This window comes from Vidua macroura, chromosome Z, assembly GCF_024509145.1.
Source record: "Vidua macroura isolate BioBank_ID:100142 chromosome Z, ASM2450914v1, whole genome shotgun sequence".
NCBI lineage: Eukaryota > Metazoa > Chordata > Aves > Passeriformes > Viduidae > Vidua > Vidua macroura.
Genome location: NC_071611.1, coordinates 42,230,761 through 42,247,606, shown reverse-complemented (window position 1 = coordinate 42,247,606; position 16,846 = coordinate 42,230,761). Strand labels below are relative to the sequence as shown.

At 47.3% G+C, this 16,846-nt stretch overlaps 1 long non-coding RNA gene across 1 annotated transcript; it reads left to right on the top strand.

Annotated features, from left to right (window-relative positions):
* Window positions 1-14,050: 14,050 nt before the first annotated feature.
* Window positions 14,051-16,547, top strand: LOC128822095 (uncharacterized). Its single transcript, XR_008441354.1, has 2 exons — window positions 14,051-14,271; window positions 16,474-16,547. It is a non-coding gene; the product is annotated as an uncharacterized LOC128822095 (long non-coding RNA).
* Window positions 16,548-16,846: the final 299 nt, after the last annotated feature.

The following is a 16,846-nucleotide window of genomic DNA, read 5'->3' as shown; positions in this document are numbered from 1 at the left end:
AGTGTTCCTTGAAGCAGCTAAAAGAGCTCAGAGCTGAGAAGATGAGCTGGACTCAGTCACCTGAACATGAGGTCTCTGAGTATTCACAGAAGTTAAATCCTGGCTCCAAGGGCCTTTCTCATATTTCTTGGGACTGCCATCAGTAAGCTAGCATGGAAAGAAAATAGGGTTTAATGTCCTGAGCAGGACCAAAACAGGCTGTCCTCTTTGTGTGCTCAGAAACCCATGAGGGAGCCTGCAGACAACTCTTTGGGAGTCTCTGAGGACAGATGAGCTGTTTCTTAGCTTGTGAAGATCCAGTTGCAGTTGTGTAGCACCTGCTCTCCCTCCTTGTGACATGTGTGACCTGGAGCTGGGTGTACATGTGCAGATACCCACCCTGCAGCAGCTCTTTGGCTGAGACCTGGCACACTCATTTCCTGAGAGAAGAACTGGCAGCCAGAGAAGCTGCAGCCTGGAGGGCAGCTCAGCATCAGTGTTTGGCTACCCTTATCCCTTGCCTTCCTGAGCTCAGAGGAGAACAAGGACAGCATTTTTCTGATTTCTTGGGGTTTGGATGGGAAAAGTTAAGAGCAGAGCTCCCTACTGTACAGGAAATCTGTGTGGTGGGCTATGGAGGAGGAGGAGGCTTTTATCCAGGTGGGTCCCCCTCTTTTCCTTGCAATGGAAGGGAAGAACAGAGGTTTTACCTCTGCACCACAGCTCTGCTCTCCCTCCAAGCCTCACCATGGAGCTGGCTTTGGGGGAAATACCTGTGCAGGGATGATAGCCAGGATGGCTGTTGCAAGGGGATGGTGGGACCATGCAGACCCTTCCAGTGGCAGAAATCTCAGTGTACACCCCAAGCTTTGAGAAGAAGAACTCTATAGGCTCCTCACAACTTAGCCATCCAGACTTTGCACAGCAGGAAGCTTAATGCACCTCTCTGGAGTGGTGAGCTGAAATTTTGGCAGCTAGGGCTCCCAGGATGATGTTGTGCTCTCGTCCTCCCACAGTCAGAGTAGGAGGCCTCAGTGCCAAGCTCCGTCTTGCATGCATGGATGCCCTTGGAGGAGCCTTCCTGCCCCTGGGGTTCCCCTGCTGCTTGGCCCAAGCATGTCTGACACACTGTGCTGCCCTGAACTGTCAATACGTGCTAGAGACGCCCTGTGGAGAAGCAGAGGTGCTGGAAGGACATGCTCATCATACTAATTTCCACAGGCTTGCTCAGTTCGGTGTAAGTCTAGGGGCCACAGAACATGCACTTGCAAGTCTAAACAATCTGGGTGGCTGGAAAAGTCCAGAAGCCAGAGGCTGGAGGCATCCTGGGATTAGTGCTGCAGGAGAGAGGGGGAGTATGCTACACTGAAAGGGGCTGGTGACAATTAGTTCCAAACACAGCAAACTGTAATCACTGAATTATTCAAGAATAATTATGCCTTGATAACAACATTACACTTTCTATTTCCCTTATTGCTGTTCTTGTTAAATGTAATTACCATGCAAATTGCACAGCATAAGCAAGCCCAGGTGATTAAAAGGGCCATGGAGGCCTTGGGAGCAGAAACTGAGGTGACTATAAGTACACATCTCTCTGCTTGCTTAGTTGTTTGTCCAGATTTTCACTTGGGAGATCACAGAATCATGGAATTGTTTAGGCTGGAAAACACCTCTAGGATTATCAATTCCATATTCCCAAGTGCCACATCCACAAGTCCTTTAAATACCTCCAGGCATGGTGACACTACCACTGCCCTGGACAGCCTGTTCTAGTGCTTGACAACCCTTTCAGTGAAGGAATTTTTTCTAATATCTAATTTAAAGCTCCCCTGGTGGAATTTGAGGTTGTTTCCTCCTGTCTTAGCTCTTGTTATATGGCAGAGGGGACTGACCCCCACCTGCCTACACCCTCCTGTCAGAGAGTTGTTGAGAGTGATAAGGTCCTCCCTGAACCTGCTTCTTCTCCAGGCTGAGCTCCCCCAGCTCCCTCAGCTGTTCCTCATCAGACATACTCCAGACCCTTCCTCAGCTCCATTTCCTTCTCTGGACACACTCTAGACCCTTCAGTGTCCTTCTTGCTGTGAGGAAACAAAGCTGAACACAAGATTCCAGCTGTGGCCTCACCAGTTCCCCCAGCACAGGGGGATGGCCACTGTCCTGCTCCTGCTGGCCACACTATTGCTGACACAAGCCCGGTGCCATTGGCCTTTTTGGCCACCTGGGCACACTCCAGCTCGTGTCCAGCCAGTGAAAACCAGCACCTCCAGGTCCTTTCCCATTCAGCAACTCTCCAGCCATGCTGTCCCTGCCTGGAGCTGCAGGGGGTTGCTGTGGCCCAAGGGCAGGACCCAGCACTTGGCCTTGTTGAATCTCACACAACTGGCCCTGGCCCATGGATCCAGCCTGTGTAGATCCCTCTGCAGAGCCTTCCTGCCCTCCAGCAGATTAGCACTCACACCCAGCTTGGTGTTGTCCTCAAACTGACTGAGGGTGCTCTTAGTTCCCTCATCCATATCATCAGTAGTGATGTCTAACAGGGCTGGCCCCAGAACTGAACCCTGGGGAATGTTGCTGTGACCAGCAGTCTCCGAGGCAGGCTAGTTTTTACCCACCAAAGAGTGCACCTGTCTAAGCCATGGGCTGCCAGTTTCTCCAGGAGAATCCTGTTGGAGACAGTGTCCTCACATAATTATAGAGTGAGTTCAGCTCAGAGAAGTGAGGCAGGACTGAGGGATGTGGCTCCATGCTGGCCAGACATCTGCCAGCAGGCCCAGGATGGGCTCTGCTGCAAAGACCTCCAGGAAAGACCTCCACTGCTCTTTTGTGCAGTGTGTACAAACCGGGCTGTGACTTCTCACTGCTGACCTTCAAGAGCTGCCCTGCACAAAAGAGGCCCAGAGGCAGATGTTTTCCTACCTCCCAGTATTCCTGGCAAGTTCAGCATTCATCCCACACCCTTCTTTGTGGTGAATGGGCACTTGCTAAACTTTCCATGCTCCTGTGGCTCTGTGGTACATCAGCATTGTTCTTCCAGCTCTCACTGTGCAGCTGCATTCATGGGTAGGAGCTAGAAGATGCTTTTTTTGCTCCTTCCTTCCCCTCTCATCAGAATATAGGCATCTGAAGGACATGAACAGGAAGGCAGAGAAGGATCTGTTAAGCATAATGAAGTGGAGGAGCATGACAGAATCTGCTGAATGGAGTTCCCTGGGGAGGGCTGGGAGCATTAATACCTGAGTCAGTGAAAAAGCTGCTGAACAAACCCACAGCATGGAAGGACAGTCTCATGGATGCCCTGTTGGACAAGGACAGCTCCTTGCAGCAAGGGCTGGGAGCTGGGATGCTCAGCCCTGGTGACCTGTGTGGGATTAGTTCTCCATGCAATCTCCTGCCACTGCCTCTTCTGCCCTGTTTTGAGGTCAATGGACGTGTTTCCCATACACCTCTCATTTCTGACTGACCCTGAGGCCTCTACCCCTCATACCTCACCTGTGTCTCATGGCTTCAAAACAGCTTCTCCAGTCTGGCCATCATGTCTCTGCTGGGCTGGGACCTGGCAGACACTTGCTGCCACAAGTCCTCTTGATTCCACTGCAAACAGGGTCTGAAAACCAGACCCCATGCCCAGCAGCCATCCCAGAGCTGCATCTGGGACAAGGATAGAGTGGGAGGCAAACCTTGCTTTTCCCCTTCTCCTCTGGACCACCCCTTTTCTCTGCCTTCACCAAGCTGAGAACTGCAGGTCAAAGGCACTTACTTGATGTGCTTCCTGGTGCAGCCATGAGATCACGCTAATTATAGGGCTCTCAGCTCCTCAGATGAAATTCTCCTTCTGTACATACATACATACATGTGTGCACAGAGTTTATTATTATTACTGTGCCAGACAATCTTTCTTCATTAGGGCTTGGAATTTGCTTTCGATACTCTCAGTCAGATCTTTAACATTATTTAAACACAATGGGTTTCAGGGAGTTTTTGTTAGTTTTAATGCAGACCAGATTTTGCTGGGATCAGAGAATTAAATTGCTCTTCATCTAGACCTACGAGCTGCCTTCCAGTCTGCAGGAACCAGGAGGGTACTCAGTGACAAATTCAGCCTGCAGTGCTTTTGAAATCACAGCCAGGTGTTCAAGGAGGGGGAAAGGAGGACAAATGCCTCTTCCCACCTGTGCCACAACTGCACGAACCGTGGTACACACCAAAGGTTCTCCTGAGTGTGGGGTGAGCACCAAGCAGGCGCCTGCAGCTCCCTCACCTTCCCCATGCATCACAACGCTCAAGGACATCAGGAGCACATCTGGTGTGCCCGGCGTGTGATAGGGAGGGAGTACCTGTGCTCAGCACAGCTGGGACTGTGTGTCTGCTCGCAGGCAGAACGCCTGGCCCTGCTGCGTGTCGCCTCCCCAGCTGGAGTGCCGCACTGGGAATGCTGTCTCCCCAGGACCCCACATGTCAGAAGCAACACACCTCATCTCTCATCACCCATCTGGGTTGGTGTGTGGGTCCTGGAGAAAGGAGAGGCTTTTTGCTGGGAATGTGGGAGATCCAGGCAAAGGAGGAAGGGAGTTGTCTGAGATTCACATGTTGCAGGCGTGGGGCTGTGTCTGAGCAATCCTGGCTGTGCAATTGTGGGGAAAACAGACACAGACTGCTTCTGTGAGTAGTCCCAGTGCACCTAAAATATGTTTAGTGGCAAAAAAATAATAATTCAGAGGAGATGATGCTGTAAATTATGTTCATTTTAAATGTTATTTTCCTGAGGATTGAAAGGAATGAGCCGTATTGAACCATTTGCCAGTGGTATCCAAACATGTCCTGGGCTGCATCCAGAGCCCTGTGGGCAGCAGGGGAGGGAGGGGATTCTGCCCCTCTGCTCTGCTCTGCTGAGACCCACCTGGAGCACTGCATCCAGCCCTGGGCTCCCAGCACAGGAGGGACAGGGATCTGCTGGAGCGACCCCAGAAGAATCCACCAAGATGATCAGAGGGCTGGAGTCCTGATGGGCTCCATGCTGAAAGGCTGAGAGAATTGGGGTTGTTCAGTCTGGAGAAGGGAAGGCTCTGGGGAGAACTTATAGCACCTTCCAGTACCTAAAGGTACAAGAGAGCTTGAGAAGGACTCTACAACAGGAACTGATAAACAGTTCAACAGGACAAGGGTAGCTTTAAACAGAAAGAGAGTGGGTTTAGATTAGATCATACTGGGAAAAAATTATTTACTATGAGGGAGGTGAGGCACTGGCAGAGGTTGCCCAGAGAAGCTGTGGATGCCTCATACCTGGAAATGTTCAAGGTCAGGCTGAATGAGGCTTTCGGCAACCTGGTCTAGTGAAAGGTGTCCCTGTCCAGGGCAGGGGGATTAGAATGAGATTATCTTTAGGGTCTCTTCCAACCTAAACCAGCCTATGATTCTGTGATTCTATAAGAAAAGAGAGAGATAAAGAAAGAGATAGATGGTCTTCAAATTTTACTCAGCAACTAAAAAACAGACACAAGCTGGGTTTCAGAATAGCATTTCTTCTGAAAAGTGAAAAAAAAAAAATCCCTTGTGAGATCACCCTGGTGTAGAAGCATTTGGTGGAAGAGATGGGAGCAAACCATTATCTTGCAGAGGAGTCCAGGTGGGACAAGGAGTACTGGAACTGAAATAAAATATTGACACTAGAATGGACATGCATGAATGGGCCATGAATTAATAGAATCTGGAGATGAGGAGAAACTACCCAACCAACAAGAGTCCTGGAACTGCCTCTTGTGAAGCAACCATGGGGGTAGAGAGATTAAAGGAAGCACAGAGTGGGCCCTGAGACTAAACCACCATGTCACCTCATTTTTTGATAAGGTCAGGGCTGCTGCCCATGGGAACAAAACCATGAAGTGTAATTAGAAATGAGGGTATAGGAGTTGTCACAGACAGTCTGGAAACAAAGTTTGGCAAGCCCAGTGCTCTGAGCTTGGTGGGACTGGATAGCCTCCATGCCAATGAACTGGCAGGTTGGCCAGAGGGAATTTAAGCATCTCCCAGGGTGTGGTGTGACATGATGGGACTGCATGGGGCTATAACTGAGCTGAGACTGGAAACTCAAAGCTACTTCCTGCCCATGAATACAGAAGGCTTCAAGGAGTTACTGCTGCTGTGGGCCAGGCAGGAGATGCTGGTAGGGCTAGAGGTGCAGTCCTGGGAAACTGGAAGACTTCCAGCAGGACTTTTTTTTTCAGAATAAGCAGATCCAATGTTATACCCTGGAATCTGCAGAGTGAGGTGTCCTCAGCAGTCCCCTGCAGCACAGTGGAGGGGGAGCTGCTTCCACCTTCTCTTTCCAAATCACTGCCTCCCTTGGTATCATCAGTCGAGAGAGCTGCCATCCACTTGAGGCTCTCTCCTTCTTCTTGTCCTGATTATTATGATCATTACTGTCTCATTTCAAGCTGTAAATCAGAAATATTGTGCCTCTTATTTTTCCTCCCTGGGGAACGCATAACTAGGGGTGAGATTGGCTCTGAAGTTCAGTGCTGTTCTGTTGAAAAACTGCCTCAACAAATCGAAACTGTCTCACTTTTGAGAAGAAGTTTTGATTGGAATCAATCAATCTTTCTTTTTTTTTTTTTTTTTTTTTATGAGCATAAAAAGGGAGTAGTTAAAAGTAAGATTTATTCCAAATTCATCTTATCAGCTCTGAGACATTCAATTTTGTAATCAATTCCCACAGGGACTCCACCAAGAAGCCCATATTCAGAATCAATCTTGTATTTCATTAGGTTATTTCTGGTGTTAAAAAATAAGATTGATTCTTACTTTATGTTATAGTGCTACAGCAATTTATTTTTTAATGATATGAGGTAAGAATCAATCTCTGGCTTATTTTTCCTTTTTTACTTTTTTTTTTTTCTTTTTTAATCCTGCTTTTCCTGCATTGGTTTTGTTAGAGCCAAGAGAAGTTAGCAAGCTCTGAAGGATTTTCAAATTACTCTTGTGCAAATTTAGATCCTGTTGGTGTCAGTCTGCTGCTCACAAGATCTGTTGAGCACCATGAGGTCTGATGAAAGGCACATTCTGCCCTGTCCTGGGATTTTGGGAGGACACTACACAAAACTGCTCGATCTCCAGTCCTTGGCAGCAGCATCCTGACCTCCATGGACTCCCACACCACCCCAGCATTCCCAGGAGCAGGTGTCCCAATGACACTGGTTGCTAGCTGCTCCCACAATCACAATGACAATAAATACACATGACAAAATTAATCCCTAATACTTCATGAGTTGTGTGTGATTCATCATGAGTGGTTCAGAAGTTACTCAAGCAAGCACAAGTGCTTTTCAGCTGGGAAATTACCTTGCTTGCAGCACTGGGATTTGGTTACTATGTTGGTATTTCGCTGGCTATTCTAAAGGTATTTTGGCTTAGGTAGTGGCACCTTGTTGTCCCTTCCTTCTTTTGCCCTTTGAGCCACAGGGAAAACACAACACAGGTTTTCAGCAGTGAGGGGGGTAAACTGCCAGAGTAGCTGACCCAGGAGGGAGCCATGAATTGAAGCCCCCTAAAACTCAGGATAATGAACCTCATGGCATCTTTCTGGCCCTGGCAGATTGTGGCACGCAGGGCAGTCAGCCTTTACCTTCCTGGGATGCAGAGGCTGTTCCTTTGTGGTACTGATGTGATACACAGGAACGAGGCCCAGTCTCTCTCTCTCTGCCCTCATTTTATAGTTACCAGGACATGGTCTCCAAACTTTGCTCATGATGCTGGGATCCTGGCTGCTCTTTAATGTACCACTAGCCTGCTGGGCTTGGAGGAGTGACATTTACCAGATCTCAGTCCTCTACATCCAACTTGGTCTCCCCAGACACTACAGGGTTTGGAGGCAAAGCTGAAAAGTGACAGCCAGAATAGCAGAACTTTTCCTGCCCAAATACCACTTGAGCCTTCTGAAATCCCTGCCAGGGCTCTCGTTTATGAGATGTGACCCAAATCTCAATATCCAGCAGAAGCGAAAGATTGTCTCCAGATTTATCTTACACCCAGCTCTCACTCCAGCCTAAGGTCCACGTCCTCAGCTGGGCAGGTGAGGCTGGTGTCTTCCATGTCCCAGGCTCACTCTTGTCCTCAGTGGAGGGCTGAACCTGTTTTCCTTCAAAGAGGTGACTAGGAAGCACCTGCGTTCACAGGAAATTTTCCCCTTCCTCTCTCCCAGAATGACTCCCAGGTCAGATCGTGCAGTGGGCACATCCTCCCAGTGTGCTGAGCTCCCTGGCTTGGCTGCACTGGGAAGGATAGACTTGTGAAGCTGAAGATTGCAAATGGTCCTTCCCCTTGAGGAAAATGGTGCTGGGTTTCATCACACACCCTTGGGACTTCTGAAGCAGCATGGCAGGACTGGAACAAAGGGAAAACTGGCAGCAGGAGCCTTCCATGAGCTGTACACCCCAGAACCACAGCTTTGAAGGTCTGTGTGGAGCGGAGATCCTTCCAGGATCACTCACACATTATGTCCTTGTGCACGCCATGGATGCAAATCTCCAATTTTGTCTATCAACCTTCTACTCTTGCTGTCTCCTCATGCATTCCTCTTGCTTGTCTCTATCTTTGTCACTGTGTACATATCTGTCTGTCTGTGGCTCTGGTAGTCTTCAAAGGCCCTGAGTTCATTTGATTTCATTATCATTTCCCATATCTTGAGCTCCATCTCTTTGTTTTTTCCCCTTTTCTCATTATAATTTACACGCGGCTTGGGTGCATGCTGGAAATGAAGTGCGAATTTGATAAAGCAGCCACAGCTCTTGCTTCCAACCATGGCCTGAAAGCCTTGAACCCCTTGGAGAAAAGCAGGCTAAGCAGGCTGTCTTTTTTTTTTTCCATAAAAGGGGAAAAAACATATTTTTTTTTCCATTGCACTGGCATAGAATGAAATTCCTCCAGCAATTACCAGGAGATAATGGCCTGAAATTAAACAGTCCTATCTCATTCTCTAACTATAGGACTTTTTATTTTTTCAAACTATTGAATACCAGGCGAACAATAATCAGGCAGGCATTAGGCATTCACACGCAGGCTACCTGGGGTATGAAAGTCCATACACACGGTAGAGCTCCTTTTATTTTTCATTATTAGCAAGGCACGCAGAGTCCTGTGTAGATGGAGAGAGGCATTAGCCTGGTGCCCAGCAATGCACCACTAATTCAGGTGCTGCCTTGCTCATGGAAACACCTAATTGATGGAGGGGGTGGGAGAACTTCCTTGTGAGCATGGCTCTTCCCTTGCCCATCTGTGCCATCCACATTTCCCAAAGTGACATTCCTGGCAGCCCTGTCCTCATTTTGTGACACAGTGAACGTAGAGAAGGAGTTTGAAGGAGGAGGGGGGTCAGGCCAGGTCCTGGTGCATTGCATGGGAGCTTTCTGGACTTTGCAGCCCCACACACTCCTGCAGGTGATAACATCCTGCTTTTCCCTGCTCTCCTGGTCTCTCTGGGGGCAGCTGCAGGGCTCTGCCATGGCCTTGGAGTTGGCACACCATGGGGAAGCTGCCTGACACAGACAGAGCCAGCACACTGCTTCCTGCTGAGCCAGTCTCACTCAAATTACCCAGGAGATTTCAGCAAAAGAGTAATTGAGCTGCTCTGACTTAGATGCAGCTTGATGTACAAGTGGAAGGGGAAAATTCCAGGAGGAAGGAGCTTGACTCCTAAAGCTGGTGAGAAGTAAAAAGAGGTGAGGAGACAGCTGAGACTGAACAGAATGCTCTGGGGGAATTAAATACACCATCAATGGACTCCACAAAAGGTTTGAAAAGATGGAGTCATGTGGGATGGGGAGAGATGGCTGCTTTCAGTGACAGGGACACACATCCAAGCAGAGCCCGAGACTTGCAGGAGGTGCCTACACTTCTTGTTAAACTGTGAAAGACATTTGGAATCCAGGTGCTGAATTCCAGAAAGAGCGGAGGGTGGGACATATGTTGGAGAGAGGAGGTGCTTCCCACTGGGCCTCATCCTGGACAAGGTGGTAAGGCTGGGGATGTTCTCCTCCCAGTTACATGTGACAGTGACCTGTCACTGTCCTACCACACACACAAGGGGCTGCAGCTCACGTGAATGCACCCCCAGCTTGGGAGCTGTTCTCATCCAGTAGCAGGGCTGCCTTCTTCATCTGTGACTTATGCTAAGCTAAAATTTAAAGGGATAGAATAGCCCATGGAGCTGGGGGAAGACCATAATGTTCCAGGTTCCCAAAATGGCTTTTACACCAGACACTTGGATTCAACCTGTGTATTCCTTCTGCTTCAAAATTATTTATAAAAAGAACTTCTAAAAAATGTTGAAACAACCTCCTTCAATATCTGCATGGCATAGTATCTTTTCTTTGCTTGGAAATACCTTCACTGTCTAATACTTGTCCATGTATAGTCATGAGTTAAAACAGAAATCATATTAAGTACTCCCAAATCCACCAAACAGCACAACATATTGTAAAGTGAGGGGGATTGATGGGTGGCTTTTCAGCTCCACAGAGTAGCTCTTTCTCCTGAAGTGAAACTGGAAAATGTTTCAGCATCATAAATGCCACATCCTTTTGAACCAGGCAGGAGACACAAGAGACCTTGGAGGCTTTCTGCAGAGGTGGCCGTGATCCTGTGTAGGCAGGCATTGGCTCTGCTCTCTCACTCCAGCTGGAAATGCTCGAGAAGGGTTAACAAGATAACAGGGACTGGCAGAGTCATGCCTATAATTTATTAAGGCTTTCAAAAGGCTTTTGATAAAGTCCCTCATAGGAGACTATTAAGGAAACCTGGTAACTGCAGAATGAGAGGAAAAGCCAAGGCATGGATTAAAACCAAGATAAGACAGAGAAGGAAGGGAAGGAACAAATGTCCAATTCTCAGCAGGCAGAAAGGTTAATAGTGGAGACCCTGAGGTGACCCCAGGCCCTGAGTGGCTGAATATATTTATTAACACAAGCACAGTGGGAAAGGGAACAGTGTGGCTGTGGAGCTCGCTGGGGGTTGCTGCAGCAAGGCAGATGGGGGTGAGATGTAGCAGGAGCCCTGTGGTGGGATGGGATGGGATGGGATGGGATGGGATGGGATGGGATGGGATGGGATGGACAGACAGTTGGTGATACTGCATCTGGAGCTGTGCTTGGGGAAGGTGTGGGAGCTGGGGCACCCCAGAGAGTTGTAGCTGCACGTGGGGTGCACAGGGGGATTGTGAAAGACACTGCCTTGGGATCTACCAGAGGAGCCAGGGCAGAGTGAGCCAGCTCACATCTAACTCAGAGGAAGAATGGTCAGATTCAGTTGGGAACAAGCCCAAAACAGAACTAACAGGATTCCCTTTATATCAATGGGACAGATTGAAATCTGCTGAAGAACTGCCCTGAAGGCCATATTTCTAAGACCCAATTATATTCCCCAGAACAGACAGAATTTGTCACTTTTCATATCAGAAACAAGGACAACATCTCCTTATCCCCAGCAAGGCAGGACTGCAGCCCTCTGGACTCAAGTGACATGCAAAAGCCAAGTTAGTGAATTTAAATCTTAATCTAAGTGATGAGCAGGGTCCAAAGGAGCAGTCTGGAAAAACTACCTGATGAGCATGAAGAGCAATATTGAATATTGACTTGGTGAATATTATCCATCCTGTGCAAACACCCCAGTGGAGCAAACAGTGTGGTGGAACAAACAGCCTGTGGACACCTGATTAAACTGTGTTTGTGATAGCTAGTGGAGAATGTCTTTTTAATTACTTCTGTGTGGGTGAATGCAGATTTGTGTGAAAAATCTCTTCTGTTTTGTTTTTATGGACACAACCAGCTTGAAAAACTAACTTGAGAAATGGCTCCAATGAAAAGTTTGGAAGATGGGAGAAAACTTTTCATCTCTTTTAAGAGAGGAAGAAATGTATAGGTTTCCTCATTTTAAAAAATGACCTGATTGGAGGTTAAAAAGAAATCATAAAGGAAAAGTCTGAACAGCCACAAACTATTTTGAAGCTGTTAAAATACAACACATCCAAAATTATTAACATGAGGTATTTCTCAAGAACTCCATTAATTCAAACAATTTTAATTAATTTTTAATTTCAAATTTTGATTTTTTTCCCCTTAGAAGAGTAAAATTTAGAAAATTGATGAAACTTTTGGTGACAAGTCCTCACAGAGAAAATTGCTTGTCTGAAATCCATGCAGGGATGAGCTGTGTAAGGAGGAATTAGATCTCAGCAGTAATCTCAGTCATGGGGTTTTGTAATTCTGTGCTCCATGTTTTGAACATCCGCACCCTTTTAATGGATTTTCCTAGGTTAATTATACCATTATTTCACCCTGCATGTATAAAACTGGCTGTTCAAAGTCAACTGTAAATGAAAATTGCAGCTGTTAAATCGCTGGGGTGGCTGACTTACTGGCTGCAAAACAAACACAGCACCCACTAATTGGCCTGTAAACAAGAGTGGTGGGGAACTCTGAGGCTGAGGTGAGTCTCTGGCATCCATCGGCCACCATCCAATAGAAAACTGAGCATCAGGAATGCCAAAGTCTCTGGAAAGACCCTCTGGATGCCAAGGTCAGCACATGTCTTGGGGGGACAATCCGAGAGGCTGAGCTGTGTGCACACTTTCTTTTTTTCTCCCAGGTCACTTGCTGCCTGCAATGTTAATTATCCATTAGGAAAAACAAGCAAGAAAACCCATCTTCCTGCCCAAGGTGACTCCAGAGGGTACAAAATGCTGGAAGAGCACTTCTCACCTGCTCTGTTGGCAGAGGGAAGAAGACAGACGCCTGACTCATGCTGACAGCAACTGGACAATAGACTCAAATAAACAAGAAAAAAATCATCCAAGGGATCAGCCTTCTTGAATTTCTGTAGATAGCTTAAGATAATACCATCTGAGGCTTTTCAGGCTTTCTGGGTCCTTGTATTTCTCTTTTTGCTTTCTTCTCCTTCCTCCTCATCCTCATTGGAAACTGACAGGAAAACAGGATGCTGAGGAAACATCCTTCAGCTGAATTTGCCACCTTGTGGATGTCGCAGCGTTTTGCAGAGATCCCTCCATAGTGGCAGAGAGCAGCAGGAGGTAGTCTGTGTCTGCTGGGACCTCCACGGTTTTGTGCTTGTGTCCCTCAGCTGCCCCTCACCTCTCATTGGACACTTGGCATCCCCAAGGATATGCAGCCTGGGCAGAGAACATCACCTCAGGCCTTGGAGCTGCTTAGGACTTGGCAGACCACCAAATGAGTTTCCCCAGGATGCACCTTCTCCCTTGGAACATTGTCAAATAGCTTTTTTTCCCCTTCTGAAAGATCAAAGTATTAAAGTCTGCCATTGAGCCTTACCATCCTCCATCAGGCAAGCATTATGTTAAGTGGAAACCAGTGTTTCAGCGCATTTTAGTTCTGTCTCTGGAACTTGTGATGGCAGTCCTTGAGAAACCTGAGGGCTCTGTCAGACCAGAAGGCATTTTATTTCGGGGTCCCAGAGAGCAGTCCCTCCAGTCTCCCTTCAGCAGGAAAGGCAAAGACAAAGCTGTGCAGCTGTGATAAAAGCAGGTAACACTGACTGCAGCTTTCTTGGATGATCCTGGAAAGACTGTTCTATGAGCATTAAGTAACCAGGGAACTGGAAGGCCCCATAAGACTCTTTCAGGCTGTTCCCTGTCTTGAGGCAGAAGCAGCTCTAGTGAAACCAAGCACATGCTTCTCTCACCATCCTTACAGACCTTGGGCAACAGAGCTTTAACTCTGCACAAAGCTCTTTTTTTTTGAGTCTCTTCATAATCTGCCTTGCTGGTGTAGGAAAGTGTTAGGGAACATTTTTAAGTAAGCTAAAAAATTAAGTTTACCAGAGCACTTGTCTGCTCTGAGCTTCTGTTTGCTGCAGCACCTCTTTGGTGCTGAGTGTGCACGAGGATCAAGAAAATACAGACTGGAATTAGCGACAATGAAGTTTGGGACAGGAGTTGCTCAAGAACAGTACTAGGGGTGGTGTTCCAAGGTCCTGCGGGTGGGGTGTCACAGTTTGTGAAAGGGAAGTGGGTTCTGTAGGGAGACACGGGTCCTGTGTCATGCCAAGGTCACCCAGCCAGCTGTCCCTCCTTCCACTGGTGTCTCATCACCAGGCTCACAAGACCTGGGGTGAAAGGGTGCACACGCAACAGGTTAAGGGGGAATGAATTCTGGTTCAGATGCAGTTTTGGAAGGAGCTTGCCCTGAAAGAGTCTCGCTGTCACCAGCATGGGTTGAAAACTATAAAGCAACCTATGTGCCTCATCAAGATTTTGCATTGCTCAGCAAGGTAGCGGTCTTGTTTAACATATTTATTAATGATCTGGAAGTAGAGGTAAACAGCTTGTTAATTACATTCTCCTGCCTCAGTTGGGAGGCATTGTGAATGCCAGTGCAGATTGGGTAATAATAGAGACATCAGAGACATTAGAAAGACATGTAGGAAAGAAAATGAACTCCCTCTTGGCTCAGGGAAGTTGCAAAATAATCCGGGACTGGGGGTTTTTGAGCAGAAACAATGATTCAGGTTGGGAAAAGATCAGTGACCAGCAAGAAAGAGAGGGATTTTAGAGCAGGCAAACATGTTTAAGGTACTCTTAGGAGGAGTGGCACAGGAGAGAACTGAGTGTGAGTGTAGGAAATGATCCTCCCCCTCCTCCTCTCTCAGGCTGCCACACTCCTTGCTGTACTTTCAGAGCAGCAATGACTAACGGATGCTGTCTCAAGGAAGAGTTACAAATATGATCAGGGGCCCTGGGAAGGGCAAAATTGCTTTATGAGGAAAGATTAAAAGTGCTTGCATACGTCAAGCTCAGTTAAATGATGTTCAGAGAAGGTGGGAGTACAGCTGACAAATATTTGAGTGGCATAAATCTGAGCAGTGACAGTGGGCTATAAATACAGCACAGGAGCTCTTGTGGGGTGCAGATGTCATTTTGAATATACCTAACATCTGTCATGGTGCAGGCTGGGGAAGCAGCAGTGCCTGTGTGGCTGCTCCTGAGCACCAAGATTTGAGATACGGAAGGGAAGGGTGGAAGGTGAAATATCTGCATTTATCACTGTGACTTACCCCTCTTGGGCAACAGCACAGCCAGCTGCTGCAAGAACTGTGAGCAGGGGAGCAGCCTGCTCCTTATCAAGACTGAACTACCTGCTTGTGCAGTAATGGGGAGGGGAAAAAGTTCTAAGTCTCTTTTAGCAGCTGGGACATAGGAAGGGAGCTGGGAAAAAGGTGCCCTGGGTGGTTTTGGCACACTGAGACCTCCTGGTACAAGTAAGCTTTAATGTGCCTCTGATGTCCCAAGGAAATGAGATTATGAAGGTCAATGCATGACTGCAAACAATGGCTGGATCAACAACACATCTACACAGACCTGTCTGGAACCTTCCTCCCTGTCAAATACAGGTTTTAAAACTGGGGTTTAAAAATGTAGTCTGGGCATGAAGAAAAGATCTGACATAGGGACTTACGTATGAAGGAAGATCTGTGCAAAACTGCAAAGTCTCTGTTTTGTCAAAGAGAGTTTCAAGCAGTGAGGATACAAGAAAATGCCTGTCACTGGGAAAGGGGAATATATGTTATCAATACCTGTCCACAGCCTCAACTGGCCTTAGGCCTCTCTGCTTCGACAAAGGCGTCTCATAAAGCTCCTCAGGGCTGTCAGTGGGAATGCTGCAGATCTATTTATGGATTCACCAGAAAAAAATGCTCTTTTCTGTAGTTTGTCAGCCAGAATCACTAGAGGAGGGGTCTGGAGCTGGGAGCACAGCAATGTAAAGAGAAGCTTCATCTTGGCTCTCTTTGGGAGTCACTGTCTTAGTGAAACAATGCTATTGAGAATTAAGTGTCTAGAAGCAAAATCCTGTCTCTGAGCCATGGAATTATCTCACTGAGACCACATAAACTTGTCCGGTGCTGATCAGGAGTGATAGGTATACTAGAAGATCTCCAGTATTGCTTTCCTTATCCTTCCTGGGTCAGGATGTTCCCTCTGTTACAGGAGTTTCCTAAACAACACAAGGGAGCTCACTTACCCGACAGGCTTTTAAAGGAAGTTTAGCTAAAGTAGGTGCCTTACAGAGAACACTCCTCTGTTGGCTTCATAGAAATGAGCCAGCAAATCTGATGGCTTTTTCTCATCCTTGAAGTATTAAGTGGCTTCTTTTTTGGATGCATGACACGGGAGCCTTCCTTGAACCCTGCAGGGTTCTTATGCCCTCCTCATACTGGTTTTTGAACAACTCGTCTGCCACTTTAGACTGCATCTGACTGTGGGATCCTCTCAAAAATACAGGCTCTCTGTGCACTGGTAACTGATAAATGTCTTTTCAGACTTAAGTTCCTCTTCTGCAGCTCCTACTAAATACAGCACTTAGAGCTTTTATGGTGTTTTTCATTTCCAAAGTGCTTTACAGACATTAATAATATAAAACACATGAACTCCACTGACACAGTAATACCCTAATCCTTTCTCTTATCTCCTCTTAGGGCTCAGAACGTCCAGCCCAGCAAAAGCCCACAAGCTCTGGAGTTCTCTGACAAATAAACACCATTAAAAATAATCTCTGGATGTTTTCTACTTCCTCTTTTAAAAATGCCTTTCTACATCCCTTCATGCCAATAATCCATTAATCCAGCCAGTTGCAGGGTTATGAACTGTGTATGGTAATTGGCTTGAAGAGTACTGCATTTCTGCTCTACGACTCTCTGGACTACATATGCAGCAGCTTTATAGAAGGACTGCACACAGGGACCACATCCTTGTGAACCTGAGACTCAGAGCAGGCACTGGATTTTCCACCCTTGGAGCTAAGCCCAGATCTAGACAGAGGCTGCAGCCTAAGACCCAGCAAGTTCTTCT